The following is an 18368-nucleotide window of genomic DNA, read 5'->3' as shown; positions in this document are numbered from 1 at the left end:
TCGCTATTTAAAACCAATCATAAGAGACTTAAACGCTTTGTAATTGGTCGCCGGGTTTTCACAGAACTTAGACCGCTCCCTCGCGAGTCGACGAATACGGGCAATTTCTCGCAATGACTGGCTCATCGGTCACCACTGCAGTATACAAATTATTTATTTTGTTAATTTGTTAAAAATGACTTAAGGTGGAAACACATTATTAAAACCCGACGCGACCCGATGAAACGCGATGCGTGTTGAGTCGAATCAAATGTATTGTTTTCTTATGACCAGAAACACACTATGAACATCCGACATGGCGTCGCGTCGGATGTTCATAGTGTGTTTCTGGTCATAAGAAAACAATACATTTGATTCGACTCAACACGCATCGCGTTTCATCGGGTCGCGTCGGGTTTTAATAATGTGTTTCGACCTTTACGTATGACGTCACACGTACCCTGCAAGATTTCGACCGTTTTGGAGGGTTATGAAAAATTCTAACTTTGAAAATTATTTTAACTGGGTACCTACGGAACTGACATTGATAAAAATACTGGAAGGAAAATTGACTGGTTCAAAACGTAAACCTTTCTTGTAAGGACTTTTTCTTAGAATGATTGTATTCTGTGGTTGCCTCATTTATATACCTAGGAATAGATATGTATAGCAAGGTGGATCTCGCGTCAGTGACTTTTATCATATCGAAGAAATGACCAATTTTTCATGAATGTTTGCGTTTTGGTCAGGATAGAAATTCCTATAAATTACGTAAGTCACTCGTTTCTTTTGGTCATAGGCTCCATTATTTGTCGAAACGAAAATTATTTCCTCTCTTCATAGTCTTCTTTAACGGTTTTTTATGATCTTACTAAAAATTATAACACAAATGAATGCACAAATGCGAATTTAAACGATTGCTTCATTTCACCATAGCACTTCGGAGAATTTATCAAAACTACAGAAAATTGCACACTTGACAGGTAATATATATTTTCACCTCTTTTCCAGCAAGTATATCAACATTTTCTCGCGAAGAATCATGCGAATGTCTTCCGTGTATTTGATAACAAAAATCGATAGTTTGTTCCCACATTGAGAACCGGCTCGCAGTGTCATCATCAGTCACCACCGCCGAGAGTGCCTACCAGTTTATCTCTCGACAGAGGGGTCCTTCCTAACAATCTGGGATTAGATAGTAGAGGAGAGAAGCTTGATTGGGTTCGTCGGTGGCTTTTCGATACCGTGCCACTGTTTGCTGGGATGGGCGGGGCGATGAAGATGGTCCACAGAGCGGTGGGGCCGAAAGTAGGTTACCGTTCCGCGCCTATATACTCCACCGCCGACTGCAGACAGCAGTTCATTCCTTCTCTGTTACCGCTACCACAATCATTCCACACGAGGTACGTTCACATCCGCACCTTCAATCTAATTGGTGGTGGCTTCCAAATTCAAAATCCAATCCAAGCGGAAAACGCGAGCTTTTGTTCTTGAAACGCAAATTGTATTTGTTTTGAAAACGCGAGCTTTTGTTTCCGTAAAGTTGGAATTTGTTTTGTTTTTTTCAATTTAGAGTTTTTAGTTTGTTGAAATTAGTCCATTAGGTTTGAACTGAATTTAATCCCAGTAACAAAAGCATCAAGTTGAATTAATTGTGCGTGACACGTTAGTGTAAAGTGCCGTGAAGTGTTTTTGTCTTTCCCAGGAATATCTTCTTCTGCGGAAGTTCTAGTCACGCGTATTAGCGGGTGCTTTTGTTTATTATTTTTACAAGCCTTTCTCATAATCTGAAATTACAACAAAATTAATTTCTAAGTTATTTAAAAGAAAAACAGTTTTCACCGAAATGGACAAATTTCACCAAATATATTTTAAAATAAAAAAAATAATAACTGTATTTTTTTGTATTTGAGTATTAATATAATGATGTGTGATTTTCCTGATGTACGTAACATGTAGATGACATTTGCATAATATGAGGTTTATGTAACTAGTAACTAGGTGCACAAACGTGGAGGAATGTCAGTGAAAGAGTGGTTATGATCTCGCGAAGATCTAATCTGTAAATAAATTTTAGTTGCATTCTAAAAAGTTTCAGTACTTTTGATCAATAATTTTAAAATCGCACATCTTTTGAAATTGATTGAAAAATAGTTTGAAAATTTTATAAAATACGCCGTCCTTTGAAAACTAAAGTATTACTAACTATAAATTATATATCGTAAGAATATAGTTAGACGATATTGCGATAAAGTGATTTAATTATAAATATATTAGGTATAACCTTTTGGTTTTGAATTAATATATATTTATAAATAATGTTTTCATAAGAGTGCCTCATAAAAAAAAAAACAAAATAATCATCAATATTTGTAATATAAGTATTATTCGTATAATTATTGACGCACTTAAGTATTTAGAGTTATTTTAAATGTACATATGTGCAAAACCTTAACGGAAGGTTGTAAAATTAATGTAAATTTGTAACCAAACTAACTAACGGTGATCACAACCGCAACGAACGTGTTATTTATTAAAATGAATGTAAGATTTGATTAGTTTTGAACGCTCCAAAAATAATTCCTATATTTTTATTACCTATGTGTAATTAAATACATTATTTAGCGCTCCCACGATCATAATTTAAATCTGTGCCAATCTTCGCAACTATGTGATCAGTTGATACTCTCTTTAATTAATCACACATTTTTATCAAGATTAATTAATTTTTCAAATGAATATCTAACACGCTCTGAGAAACACACAATGAAATCATTTAAACAGAAGTTCGTGAAGCTTTGTTCTAAGATGCAGTTTTCAAATGAAGGCAACATTAAAATCATATATATGTATATTAGTATCTACCAAAAATAATGCTTTTTCGAGTCGCTCTAAGCAGGTTCTTTGTTTTAGAAATTATTTTTACATATTTTGAATACCTCTACGTAATATCCTTCAATTCGTCATATTTTTCGAACTTTAAAAAACTTTCTGTAAATAAATTTGTATTTGCTTTCGAAAACTCCCTTTACTTGGCTCATGTCTACTTTGTGAAAGGTTTTTTGCAGACGTTTTTCTGCGTAAATTTAAAATATTTTTTTTGTATGGAATCGTAATATGTACTTGATTGTGTGACACTTTGAAAATAATCCTGTGACCGGATGTTTCGTAAACTGATCATCATTGCAGCTTCAGCTTCGGTAATCCAATCTAATTCTCTCTGTAGTTGCAATTGACGCAAAATGTACTTGTTTTTTTGGTTAGGTTGGACGTTAGTGATTTTTTTATGACTTTCTAAACAATGCAATAGCAATTAAATAATTACTTTAACAATGGTGTCTTTCGATAACCTTGAAGAATATCAAATATGTATATTTCTAATGTAGCTAAAAAATTCAAAATTATCATAGTTAGACCAAAAAAACTACCCTTTTAGATATTGTTGACACACAAGCTTAATTCTAAGATAAAAACTGTGTCGCTGCATCCACTGCAGTCTCACAATACCTGCATATGGTACAAATGCAGATGCAGGCACCTGAGAACGAGGTGTGAATGAGTATTGACAAGTGGGTGGCGGGTGGCAGGTGTAGGCTAGTCGCTTTACCGGTTGCCGCGACACAATTGTAATAAACGTAACGGGGTGTCTTATTGAGGTTTGTGTGGCCGATCAATGGCTGACTGGCGCATGACGGATACACCTCCTTTTACGATAAATACTCCTTTTACGATTGCGCCAATGTGTTTGCATCGTGCAAAGGTATGCAACAGCGAAACAACACACCTTTCTTGAACTAACATTAAGGAAAATGTACTCAGTGTGTCATTATTAACGTTGTAAATATTCGTACACTAAGTAAATTCCTAGATGGTCATTGCCCTCTTGAAGAAGCCTCCTAAATATAAATAAAGCATTTTGTACCCGTGAGTGATCACAGAAAACTTTTACAACTGAAAGTAAAATGTTAATACATGCTGAATTATATTTCTTTCTAATTTGTGAATAATCTTATACTGTATGAATTACATTCACTTTTGATGTGCAAAATTAAATCATGTTCTGAATATGACCAATATTAAAAAAAATATATATTTTCTTTCTACTTGTAATGACTTAATGTCCTGGACACATTTTGACATTATAATTCCCGGAATCAAATCACGATAAAAGTATAATCGCCGGTAAGGCTACTAATGAAAGAAAGTTATTAACGAAGTACGAGTACCTACCATATAGTATCGCGATGAAAAAAACACATACAAGTGATTACTGAAATATTCTAGGAAACGATGATCGTCGGTTGAATGGTTTCGCCTTGTTGAACTTTCTTTCTCGTTTGCAAAAGTATTGAAGAGACTTGCAGCGCTGTGGTGAGAGCAGTTTTGATAGTAAGTTTATCACATGGGGTCTCTACAAGAGAAGTCAGATTACACCTAAAATTATACATTTTATGACATATCGCGTTACTCTCAATCGTTTTTTTAAACAATATTTTATGTTTTATCACATCATAATCGGAGTGCATTTTAATTTTGCGAAAATAATTGTCAAATCGTTGCACCATTGATGGACTTGGAAACTGTAAAATAAAATCAAAACAATTACAATAGGTTAAGAAGTAGACGAATAGTTTTTTAATTTTGAAAAAATTGTGTTCCCTACCTGTATTTCTTAAGGCGATGCCATACGTAGTAATTCAAAATCGCGTGTTTTTGGTTTGAAAATTTGGTCGCCTAGAAATGTTTCAGATGCTTTAATTAAATACTGCGAGTAGAATATATCTTGACCTTTGAAATAATCGAGTATTTTTTATACAAGTCTTTTTATAAGCCCAGAAAAAAATAATGTATAGGCCTATGAAAACTGCTTTAAAGTTCAAAATCTCCTACTTACGAACCCATTTTCGGTTATGATTTTATTGTATAATGTGGAAAATTAAGGTATTTATAAAATGATCGAAAAAAAATTGAATATTTATGCCTGAACATCCACAAAATAAAATAAAAGGCACTTTTTGGCCATGTTTTTTTCTTGCATAAATCAAAACAGGCGGATTGTGTTAAGCGGGAATTTAAATCTTAATGCCATCAACGAAGGGTTGTTATTGAAAGCGGCTCAATTTAAAATATTACACGACGTAGTGCATCGCCTTAAATGTATAAGATGATACGAATTTCTTACGTAGCTACGCAACAATTATTACAGTGATTTACAAAGGTAACAGTCATGATAACTGTTCCGCATCACGACGAAACGAGGTTCTTATATTTGGTGAGGAAATATGAGCTCAAATTAATAATGAAATCACACAAATAATAATGTGATAATAATAATAAGAAGAAAATAAATAAAAAACAAAAGATTTATGGAAAATAGAGAAAAAAATGGATTCTCACAGTAGACTAAGGACGGGTTGTTTCGGAGAATTTGAAAAATTCATCAAATCTCAACGTTCATTTTCAAGTTCTGCGAAAGATTTTTTCAAGTTCTGTTTTTATTTCAGTTTTTTCAAGCAACTAGCCTATAATGATATAATAACAGAACTTGAATAGGACTTTCACAGAACCCGTAAATGAACGTTGAAATTTGATGAATTGTTCAAATTCTCCGAAACAACTCATCCTTAAGATTTTTCGATTTAAATTGGTATTCATGAATATTTTTGATAGTTAGTTATTTTAGATTGAGGTAGGTAAACGGTATTTAAATAAAATATTATTCAAACTTTCAGCAGGTAATTATAATATGTTTAATGAATATTGCAAATCACGTTGACCCACTAATAATAAAGCTGAAATAAACTCGGGAGTATATTGTATATTCTCTTCAATCAAAGATGAGAAAAAAATAATTAGATAGAATAAATAACATTGCATAAAATTATACATAAACATTGAAACACAGCTAACACCAATAAAGGCTCGCTATAATACATAACATCACCAAAATGCCTCAGTCGCTGTTCGTAAGTACTACAAAATGTTCATTTCTAAAAAGTAATAATTTGTATTCTTCGTGAAAAGTTATTTATCAATCTCAGTTGGCCATCTGCGGTGGCTAACTATTAACATAATAACGGCAGCCGGTCGTGCAATTTATATTTATCACGTAGTATTTACGTGAAGACACGGGGGGGGGGGCAGGAGGAAAGGTTGTGGCGGTGATTTCAAGGGATCAAAGGTCAATGGAGTCAAGAAAATTCTCACGAAAAATGTTGCATTTATGGCCTCGACGAATCCTTTCTTTTTTACTGCATCAACATTGTCAAAAAACATTTCGCATTGAATACATAAATTTAAACACGTATTACGTTGACTTGACACCAAAATTAAAACATTTCAAGTTTATATAAAAAAGATGAGAACTTTGAACTAACAAAAATTATACAATTTAAAAAAAAAATTAAGCACAAAGGAATTATGTGCATGCATTTTTGTAGTATGTAGATAAGTTTGTATAATTTCTAAGCAATTCACTTATTGGAAACTTTTGTGAAGTTAAACATCTTAAATATTGAGTGAGTGAGTGATTGTTGTTTTCCAATAGTTAATTATAATTGGTTCCGTGGTAACTCAAGACAGTGGCAATTCAACACAATTTTTAAAAGTGATATAGTCATTCAAAGTAATGAAAATAATGCCCTATAAACCTAACCTAACGTAACCAAGTTTTTTCATCACATTTCACTAATTTATATCACTTTTTAAGTGTGTGTTGAATTGCCACTGTCCTGAGTTGCCCGGTTACCTTATAATTGTGGGATTTGTGAAGCTGAAAACATTTATTAAAAAAATATTTGCCTCAGCATCATTGTCTCTCAAAAAAAGAAATTTACCCTTCGAATGTTAGTAAACTTGAAAAATTACGATATCTGTCAAATATTTAAACAAAAGAAATACATGTTTTATATAAAGAGTTATAAAATAATAAAAATAATTTTGGAAAATAATTCATTGCTTGTTTGATATTATGATTTATACTTAGAAGTTCCAATTATGAAAATAACTTACGCTTGCATACGTGCATCGATAATAAAAATTAGTAATTAATGCCATTTTTGTTCTCTAAATGCAATTGGAAAGTACCAAAAACTAAGATCTTATTAATTAAATCTTTTCAAATCACATTTTGCTTCTTGAGTAGATAGAGTTTTTAATCAGGGTAGGCACTGTAGGCAGTAGGAAAAAACACAAATTAATTGATAAACAAAACTAACCACAGACTTTGTAAGTTTTTGCTAAGAATGGCTAAGCTGATTTAGCCGAAGTTAGTCGAGACTATCCATCAAATATTCAAATAACCTCTTTATTTGAGCATATTACAAGCCAATTATTGGATATATAAAAATGGCACATTTTTTGACCGCACAGTTACATGAAAGAAAGCCAACATAACATGATATTAATTTCGTTATTAAAATTGTTACTAATTAATATAAATACTGACAGATGGCGCTGATTGCTACATTTTTGATTTGTATTGAAAGGCATTGCCTTTTTCCCAACTAACCCCAATAAGTCTTCCCTTGAACATGATTGTGTTGAATAAAGTCGAATTTGAATATTACCACGTGCGTCATTTCGCATTTTTATGTATTTATTACTTTATTAATAAATAAATAAGCTCTAATTTAGTTCCTGCTTTTGACAGACGGGCGCTGCTTTTCGTAGCAGAAACATCGCGCGTATTTTATAAACTAAAGATTAATAATTTTATTTTATTTTTTACTGTTTCGTGAGTAAGGTAAGGTAGGCAGTGCTTATGTGCCCATATGGAATGCATGCCTCTGTTTCCAGTAGGTGTATACCTACATTTTTGTTATGCTTTGCTTTCGAGAAACCGCATCCATCTCAGTTCAATTTTAAAGTCACGTGTATAAATTGCTTTGTTTACTAGCCACTGGCTAGTAAATCTGACCTGATTCGAAACAAAACAACATTTTCTCAAAGAACTTGCCGACCGGAGTAATTTAAAATGTACCCCGAGGACACGAGATTCTTATAGTGCGGGGAGAGTGACGGTTGCTAACGAGACAGACCATAAATATTGTCATCTTGAAATTAATCCCACTCTTCCACCGCCACACTGAACTTTCTAATAATATGTCATTTATTAATAATTCATCTATCAGATTTGAGATTTTCACGGTCAGTAGTCATGTGTTACTTGTTTTTGATACATTGAGGCTGACTCCTCCTTCTTCTTTAGGCCCAGCTTTGCAATGTCAATCAACATCACCAGTGTCATATCTGCCCTGATGATGAGCTCTGACAGGTTGTCTGAAAAGTTATGTTCTAAGAAGGCATGGAAAATCGGACATAGCAAAAAACGATAATCTGGATGTATCTGGATTTGTCTCAGGAAGTTTTATCCAATAGCCGTTTGTCGTAGATTGCACTAGTATCCACTATTTTAATTCTTGTACCTTTGAACCCAGTACGGTTTCTAAAGTTTAACGCAAATTGAATGGATTTTAATCGTAACACTTAAATAAGGTATCACGAATATCACAGATCAGAGTAAGGATAGAAATGTGTAAAGAAAAGCGAGAAAAAAACCTTTGGTCTCATTTCATTACTGTTCCTTTTAAACAATTTTAATTCCTCTTTATCTGAGAAAACTCCGTGATAGGTTAGGTTGATGCGGTTACATTTAGTTTATTTAGAACATAATACACATAATATGCAGGTATATAATTAAATATGTGTCTAATTTCTCTGTTCTATCACATGACAACTATTTTTATGCAGGCGAATTGCGTGCAAAAATGTTTTCGTATAAAAATAAATACTGGCTCAAATAAATTTCTCATAACGGGAACAGTTGGTCAAAGTAATTTAGCTTTTTCTTTTTTCGGTGTTGTAATTATAAAAACGATGCTTATCCATGCCAAAACGATTAAAAAGTATGAGAAAATTCTTCAATTTTCCATTTTAATGAAGACATATTGAGAACTAAAATTCCTCGACTGAAAGCATGTTTCACAGGAAATGTGGTATTTTGAGGTACACCTCAGAAAAAAACAACAAAACCTTTGAGTGAGTAGTTAGGTAAATGCATACGAACGGTAAACAGATGCATCTACAACAATTTTGGAGTCGATGGTAGGTAAAACTGTTTATTTGGGCCTACATTTCCGAGTAAATTGAGTGCGAAGTTGGAGTTTTTCAAGTTATTTTTATTCAAATCGGTCTCTAGGGGATTAGTATTAGCAGTTTAGTGTATTTTTAAATGCGTAGACCCCTAGCTCCAAAAGTTTTTAACCCTTTGAGAAAATTTTAAAAAGTTTGAATAATACTAATTTTGGGTTCTTTATGTAGCGTAAATTCACCTGATTCCCGCGCGTACTACGAATTTTCAGATACGTGTGTATTTAGGTATTCGGTTTTACGATGGCTACGAATATAAATATAGTATTTTATTATTAAGGATGACTATATTTAGATTTCCACTATTTCCGAACGGAAGCCAACAATTTAGTCCAGTAGTAGTGACACTCCCTGAGATGAGCCCAGTGCCCAGTCCCCAGTCCCCAGGCACTCCCATCTCACATGTCACATGTCACATAATAGAAATAACAGTCGCGAGGGCAACTTATTCAGTAATCACACAATTGTGGGAAGCTGAATGAATTAATCCGTGAAGTGAATTCAAATACTTTATTTACCCAAAGGTCGTCAATGAAACGGTAAACAAAACGACATTTTATCAACACGAAGTACATTGCAATCGTTAAAAACACATGAAAATCTATTTATTAAAGAATTTTTAACATTTTTTCTCAAAACAATACAACACCAGTTAATAGGATTTCCATCCAGGCGTCGCGGTTTCAATACTCTGTTAGCTAAGTGTATCAGTGTCAATTGTTAAGGCGATGCACTACGTCGTGTAATATTTTAAATTGAGCCGCTATCAATAACAACCCTTACGTAGATGACGATAAATTCAAAATTTAAATTCCCGCTTAACACCATCCGCCTGTTTTGATTTATGCAAGAAAAAAACATGGTCAAAAAGTGCCTTTTATTTTATTTTGTGGATGTTCAGGCATAAATATTTTAAAAAAATCGATCATTTTATAAATAACTTAATTTGCCACATTATACAATAAAATCATAACCGAAAGTAGGAGATTTTGAACTTTAAAGCAGTTTTCATAGGCCTTTACATTATTTTTTTCTGGGCTTATAAAAAGACTTATCTAAAAAATACTCGATAATTTCAAAGGCCAAGATGTATTCTAGGCAACATTTCTAGGCAACCAAATTTTCAAACCAAAAACACATGATTTTGAATTACTACGTATGGCATCGCCTTAATGTGCTTACGTCATTGACAATGTGCATTGAAGAGCGACTGATGACACTTCAATCGACTCATCAATATTTCCTTCTGTTTATAATATTAAAATACAACAAATAAAGTTTGTAACTATGACCATGTAAAGTTTTATGAAAACATTTTTAATTATTCAATGTAATTATTGTCGTTTATATTAAAAAAATACTACTTGAAAACAAAGTTACAGTTTCTGTATGTATTTTTTAATAATTATTTATAGACGAAGGCTGTTCACTTTTCATGCGTGATAATCTGATTAATTGTACGTTAGTGGTGACAATTATTTGCTCAAATAATAACATTTTGATTTGACACGATATTCAATGTTGATCGATTAATTTAATCAACATATTTTAATTGTAACTGTAACGGTAAGTTACAACAGTTTAAATGCTTGTTAGCTGTGTTAAAATTTCATTCATAGTTGAATAATTAATGATTCATTTTGTCACACCATATAATATGAATATGTAATTGTCAAGTGTGTTTTAAGATATATTCCGTTAATTTGAATTCTAGTTTGGTATAAAAACATTCTGCTTTGTATGATGTTATTCATTCTTATACGTGTTGACATTATTTGGTTAATTTTACGTGACAATTCTGACAGTGATCTCGTTTTTTATTAATTGGCTGCAAAAAAAATTCAATGAAAATGATTCGAAGAAAAATGTTTACGAGGCATTTTAAAGTTCTGTGAAAGCAGTTTTTTGTTTGTAGTGTGCATTTGATACCGAGAAAGTTAACGGTTTAAAAGTATTGTCATTTTTTAGTTCACATCGAATATAATGCAAAATATTCTTTTTACATTTGAATATATCACTGCAGTTTACAATATTTTAATTTCTCCTCACTTCATGCTAGAATTATTCGATTATTTCCGGCAATATTGGATACGAGACACCGAGAAAAAGCGAGTCGAGCAAGTTTGTCCGAACCGAACAAGAAATTATAATAATCCGGTAATGATAATATACCAACACACAAAAAAAGTTAAGTATCACCATGCATGTTTTAAAACGTTGCTGTGTGTGTTAGATTTTTTTTTGGTGAGTTGCTTGTATTATACAATTTAAGTAGTGGTAAGGCCAATGTCACCGACTGGGCGTGGGGAGGCAATGGCCACGCTACCTTCACCTTTCACGTCTCCTACCGATCCTCCACAACATATTTCCGCTTGTTAAAACAACCCGGCATTTTAATGACAGTGTCGAGATTTGGAACATTCTTCTGTCGGAGCGTTTTCTTATTTGTATTGAAGTGTGCCTAACGAAAACCAGTTTTGGTCGAACCTCTGTCGAATGAATTTATACGGTTTTTTTTAAAATTCATTTTGGAGTATCTTTATGCTAATAATATGTTATTTGTAGACGGAAGACATTTGGGAATATTTTCATAATATTATTATATTATAGGTTCAATTATAAAGATCGATTCTATTTATTGTTATTAAGTTTAATTTGTAGAACTCCGTTTTATTTTATTTTTATTTTTTATATATTCAATAATATTGTTATTGGGTTTATAAAAACAATTTATTCTTAAACAAGTTCTGCTGTGTAATTATTATTACGCGTGACAGCTGTTTCGCCCTCTGAAGGCATTATCAAACTGTCAAAAATAAACTGTTTTTATAAACCCAATAACAATATTATTGAATATATTAAAAAAAATAAGAAATAAAAAATAATAAAAAAAAGATCGATTCTTTCTTGTGGTAAATAATAAAGATGAAAAAATCTGTTCGTATTGAATATGGAATTATAGGATGGGGATCTACTGTATCTAAGTATTTACATAACCTGAAAACAATTTAAAAATAAATCATAAATACCATACTGAAAGTACCCATAAGAACGCCTTCGATTGAAATTTTAAACAGTTTTGATGTACCAAATGTACAACAAAAATATGCTGAAAATATACCATTGAAACTATTCAAAAATACTTAATCCTCTACAATACCGCGTATTCAACAAACAAGGTCAAATCACAATGAAATAAAAAAAATATTCCAGGTCATAATTAAACCACATTCGGACAAAGAAATTATATTTATTTTGCGATGAAACTCCACAACATCCTTCCCCCTGATATAAAGCGAATAGAACATTTGAATGATAAAAATTCAAGAATGAAAATCTGGCTGAAAGGGATTAATGAAAAAACTCGGAAAAAAACATTAAAAACGACATAGAAAACTAATAAAACAGAAATGAATAACTTTAGTCCAACTCAGCACAGGTCACACTAGTGAGGAGGAATAAGATATACAATTTACTATACATATATTTAATATCATATTTTGTATGTAAAATGTTTAAATAGTTGCCATAATAAAAAAAACTTACCTGGGTTTAAAAATTTAATTAAATTAATACTAGCGTAATTTCAATATTAATTCATTTAACATTCAGGAGTATAAAATTAGAACTCAAACTCATGAGCATGTTTAAAATTGAAACTGTTACAAATTGAATATTGCGTGAAATTATCAATTCTAATAATTCAATCGGTTTGATATTGAAAGTAAACAATCTTAGTAAGTACTTACACATACTCAATCTCATTTGCACGCAACGCTCAATACCAGATATGTAAGTAAGTACTAAGTACCCCGTAGGTTTCGGTTTGCATCAGTCGGAGAATTTAAATGAGACGTTTGATTACACCTTCGTACTTTCACTGAATCATCGCTCACGATAATAAATAAAAAGTCCGCAAAAAGTCGGGTTCAATGGGCTCGCTGAGCCGCGAGAAAGTTTGACCCAGTATGTGCGGAACTACCGAGCCAATTAGGTTCAGGTACCGCAGGTGTTCCGTGACATATCATTTCTTCTTCTCCTAACCAAACCATACCCTTCTTGTTTTTGCACTTTCTTTCAATGGATGTGTGCTGAACACACTTTGTCAAAATCATTACCACGCTCGTCAGTCCAACGAAGAAAGTTTGACTGTTGGAGCGAACAAATCATCAACCACGTGATGTGCTAATTAATAAACATTATCTACTAATGACAAGAATCTTTGTTTCCGACTATTTTTTTTTCTTTGAAGTTCTAATCAGGGAAAGTTTTATTATTTGCTTTTGTCGTGTGCCAACCGGATATAGAGCCTTTTAAAACGTCATAATATTCAATCAATGAAAAAATCAAGATATAATCTTCATCTTATTAGTCACATCGAGTCAATGCAGCGATTCATTAATTACAAGAGTTACCGGACAAATTAATTATCATGAATAAACATAAAGATTCTATGACAAGAGGTTATTTAAATTTATTTAAACTCGAGATCAATATGCGATGGCAGCTTTCAAAAAGGAAAACAAATATTATGTTAATGAAGGAAATACCGACCTTTCACTGGGCCAATGAAAAAATAATAACTCGAGTCTAGGAGCAGCGAGGAACAAGCATTGCTCAAGCTACTTTCCAAATGTCTGTTGGCCTTCGCGCTTTCCAAATATTTATTAAAGAATTTATTGTATTCGGCTCGCGCCACTCCTGATCGTTTAATGTTATCGGATATCCACCATATGACGTGTATATTTGTGACCCGCGCGCCCGTGTCTCGTGTCAATAGTTGTCAGGTGAGACGATACCTGTCTGTAAAGCAGGTGTCTGCTGCCCATTGACGCATGCCTTCACTCTTCACGCCACTTTTAAAGTACTCAAATTTAAAGGTAGCTACCGAAGAAAATAGTCATTTAAAAAATAGAACCCATACCAATATTTCCGCAGTTACCTAAATTGAGTGTGCAGGCCAGTGGGGGAATATTAACGCTTTCAGAACCACGAAACACTCTTGAGTATAATTTAATTTTGCAGAACATTAAAAAATCACATAATTTACTTGATGATACTATTAATTAAGAACTGTAGGTATCTAAATCACATACATTTCGAATATAATACATTTAGGTATACTGAAATTCATAAATAATATTTTTAAGCGTATTTAAGAGTAGGTATCGGCCTTTTTTTTATCTCTAACTCCACATAGGAGGCCTGTGTCATCTCTGGGGATGCTGTGTGAAGGGTCTTTTTGAGGAGAGTAAGGAGTGAACATGGGTCGATGGGAAACACTGAAGCCGGGAAATCGTTTCACAGCCGAGCTGATCATTTCAAGAACGAGTCGTGAAACCGACCCGTTCTCATGTGTCAAATGTCAACCGTGTCTTCCATGTTGAGTACGCGTTTGGCGTGTTTCCCGATAATGCAACGGTGCCAAAGGGATCGATGACGCTAGTTCCTCGGAGCATCTTCCATTGTAATACCGGTAGAACAATTACAGCATTCCTATCTGATGTTTCTTCTCTAAAGAATTCAATCGGCTTATTAACATAGGGGAATTTATTAAGCGGTCCATCCGTTTCTGCGCAGAGTCAAGAATTTGTTCAGGTATTTTGGGGATCCAGACCAGAGGTGGCTGCCAAATTAAAGAGTGGGGCGCACTTGCAACTTGTACAGGGTAAGCAGTTGTGTACTATTGAAGTATCTTGAGGCTAACTTGACTCTGGCTTCGACACAGCCTCCGTGCCAGACCTGGTTACTTAGGCATGTTGGGACGACTATTACTATTACAGATTTTTAGCTATATCAGATGTAGTAGATGATTATATATAGCTACCATATTATTCGTTTGTAGATATGTCACGAAACACAAGTCTGTGGAACACTATTGTTTTGAGGGACACATATTATTAACCACTGGATGCATTATCTATATATTCGTAGTAAAATCAAGTAAGTACAAAGGGTTCGTTCTATTCTCTATACCGATATAATAATATAATGTCGCGGAACACTTGTGTTTCGAGCAACATCGGTTGAGAACCACTTGCGTAGAAGAATACCTGTTTTAAAATTACTCTAAGTAAAAAGGAGTTTGTTCCATTCTCTCCATTATACTGATTTGGCACAAAATTTCAGAAATATTCGAAACACGATGAAAGGGCACAACTATCTGGCACACATTAGACAAATATGTAACTTAACTTTACGTAGTAAAATCAAGTAAGAAGGGTTTGTTACATTCTCTATACTGTTATGGCACAGAATTTTTCGGAACGGTAACCGGAAAAAAAACAGAACATGATCAAATAATGGGTTTAGTTAGGTTAAGTTAAGATTGTTTTTTACTTTACTTCACTGTTCTGTTTTGTCATGGAACTATTTGGAACATGATAACAGGGGGCAACTATCTGGCATATTATACGAATAATAATTACTTAACTTGACTTTTTGTAGTGGAATCAAGTACGGAGGGTTTGATCTATTCTCCATACTGATTATAACTATTCGGATAGGTAACCAGATAAAATAGAACAGTTACAAAATGGAACTTGATGAAATAATCGGAAAGGTTAAGATTTTTTTCTTCACTTTATTCAATGTTTTGTTTTGTTATTAAAGGTTTCGGAAGATGATAAAAGGGGACATTAATGTCTCACTCCACCATATTGAGAATCTCTTCTAGGAACATGGCACCTGACTCGGTCACGGCCCAGACTGACCTAGTCTGGTTACTCCGGGGATCACCTCAATGCTAGATGCTCGCTTCCCATGTCCCTATCTATACAAATAATATATTATGTACTAGATACTGTGGATCGTGTTACCACGAGTCATTTTCCCATACGACTTCTGCGCTCCGGATACCCGGAAAATTATACCTGTGGTAATAACGGAGATGTTTTTAGTTTTTTGCCCACATGTCGTGTTACCATTAATCTCATATGGTACCATTAAACAAAACAAATATTCATACTGGTATCTAGTTACTACCCGGTCTCACCCGAGTTTAGAAAACACACTCTTTTAAAAATTTGAAAAATTCAGAGTAGAGTACGGCGTCTTATCGTATTTTTGGACAGTTACTTGTGTTTTTCAACTCTCAATGGCTCATGATGAAAATTAAGTTGGGAGCCAAACATAGTTGCGTTAGCTTAAAAAAATCTGTGGACATTTTATGATGTGAAATAAGATTTGTGATGCTCACCGTTCGAGAGGTTTTGCTGTTGTTTGATAATTCAAATGTTTTGATTAACACGGACAAGACTGTTAAAGTACTTCATGTTGATCTAAAATATTGAGATTATTTATTATTCAGGTATGATTTGAGATTTTCAAAAAAATGTGTTTTCAGTTTTGTTAAGTATTTTGGCCTCAAATCCAAATTTAAGTTTTGTATGAAAAATATATCTTCTTAAGTACGTAACAATATATTAATTTTTAGCGAACGGTAATATGAATAGTTGCATCTGTCATTATTAACACCTCCAAATTATGGTAAGACAGGCAATGACTCCAGCATTTTTCAATGTATTTACAAAATGAAAGTAATAAGTATAAGTTCCTACTAATCTACTTAATTTTATTTAAATCATCAACTTAATCATTGAGTGACTGCGAATGATCTTCAACATGATGCAAATCAAAAATAATTGCGTCTTAAATCGTTCCAAATATTTCTGGCTCGCATTTGTGAGAACATTATTATTACATTGTGATGATGATGAAAAAACTACAGATAAATCAAGTTGAGGTAAAAGTGTGGAATAGTTACAAGAGGTTTAAATTACTTCAACAACAAAGCAGAAAACTCCCAGATGGTGTGCTCTAGCGTAACGAAATTTGCACAGCTTTTCTTTCTGAAATATCTGAGCCAAAATAAATAACTTTTAGCTTGCCACGTCGTTTCCATCGTGAGCTATGGAGCTTTAGCCAAGAAATATCGTATAGACATGAAATTTCTAAAATGAAGACAAGTTTTCGGCTTAGTATTTTTTCAAACTTGGTTTTAGAATCTCCACACCTTTTTCTGTAATTAATTAATAAAAATAAATTTTTATTGCACGTGTTAATTAAAAGCCACCATCTTTTTCTCGTATTATTTTTCTTTTTAATCAGTTGTTACCTAGTAATTAACATCATGGGTTTACATTATAATATGTATGCTAAACGCATAATTAGAATTTAGACATTGATTTAAGATTTGCAACAATGCATAAAAATAGTTGGAAAGTTAGTAATTTACGACAATGTCGTATATTTACTAACACCGAATTAGAAACCAAACTTGTTGGTATACGTTATATATTTTTTTATATCTTTATGGCACATAATACAGATTGATTCACCATTAATCGTTTAAAGTCGAACTCTGAAGATCATTCTTTAATCTAGATCAGGTTGAATAAAAAACGACCTCTAGATTTATATTATTATTTAAACTTTCTACCTGCTAAAGTTTTTTTGTTCTTGTTAAAAACTTGCATGAATCTCTTTCAGATGAATCTAAATAATTAATGGTTAGGTTAGTGATGCGGCGTTGAAGTTTTTTCTCAAGGTGAATTAAAATTACATAGATTTACGAGTTCCTACCTACCTACTTCAACGGTACCTACCTGTGTAGGTGTTGGTAACTACTTTAGCAGTTAGTTGTAATGTGTAATTTCTCATATTATTGGGTTGACGCACCGCCTTCTTTATTAATACAGGTCGTGCTGTAGAAAATTAACTGACAGTTTAAACATATGAACATGTTTTCGAACTTTTTGCACTGGGTTTAGCAGGGTTTAGTTCTAATCCCTGCTACTAAGATATACTAACTATTATGGTACTACTATATATATATTTATACTAACTGTCAGTTCATTTCTACAGCACAGACTGTATTAATACAAGATGGCGGTGGTTGATGCATTTAAATACTTTTTTTGAATGCATCTCTTTAAATCTCCATTTTGTTTTCTCGATTGAATGAATACATTAATGAAATGGAATCTTGGAAGTGAAAATTAAACCACTTCCGGACAACCGATTAAGCCGAAACTCGACAGATAGACTCGTTGTCGATGACAATGCATTCTATCACCTTTTGGTGGCACTCACGCACTCACACGCGTATACACACGCATAACATTTGAAAAAAATTGACAGAAGTTAATAGACAAAATATAAACTATAAGAACTATCCTATTGGGATTTGGCTTAAGTGGGGAGGAAGGTTCAATCCTCAGTCAAACCATTTTTGTTTG

At 33.0% G+C, this 18368-nt stretch overlaps 1 protein-coding gene across 1 annotated transcript in view; it reads left to right on the top strand.

Annotated features, from left to right (window-relative positions):
- Positions 1–1358: 1358 nt before the first annotated feature.
- LOC149424394 (uncharacterized) overlaps positions 1359–18368 on the top strand; it is a 37229-nt gene continuing 20219 nt past the window's right edge. Inside the window, exon 1 of the mRNA XM_089631326.1 lies at positions 1359–1382. The gene's annotated coding sequence lies outside the window, so the exon portion shown is untranslated. The remainder of the gene's footprint in view (positions 1383–18368) is intronic.

The sequence above is a fragment of the Hesperophylax consimilis genome, chromosome 4, assembly GCF_061612785.1.
Source record: "Hesperophylax consimilis isolate HC1 chromosome 4, BYU_Hcon_1.0, whole genome shotgun sequence".
Classification (NCBI taxonomy): Eukaryota; Metazoa; Arthropoda; class Insecta; order Trichoptera; family Limnephilidae; genus Hesperophylax; species Hesperophylax consimilis.
The sequence above is the reverse complement of the archived record's forward strand: the minus strand, read 5'-3'. Positions and strand labels throughout refer to the sequence as shown.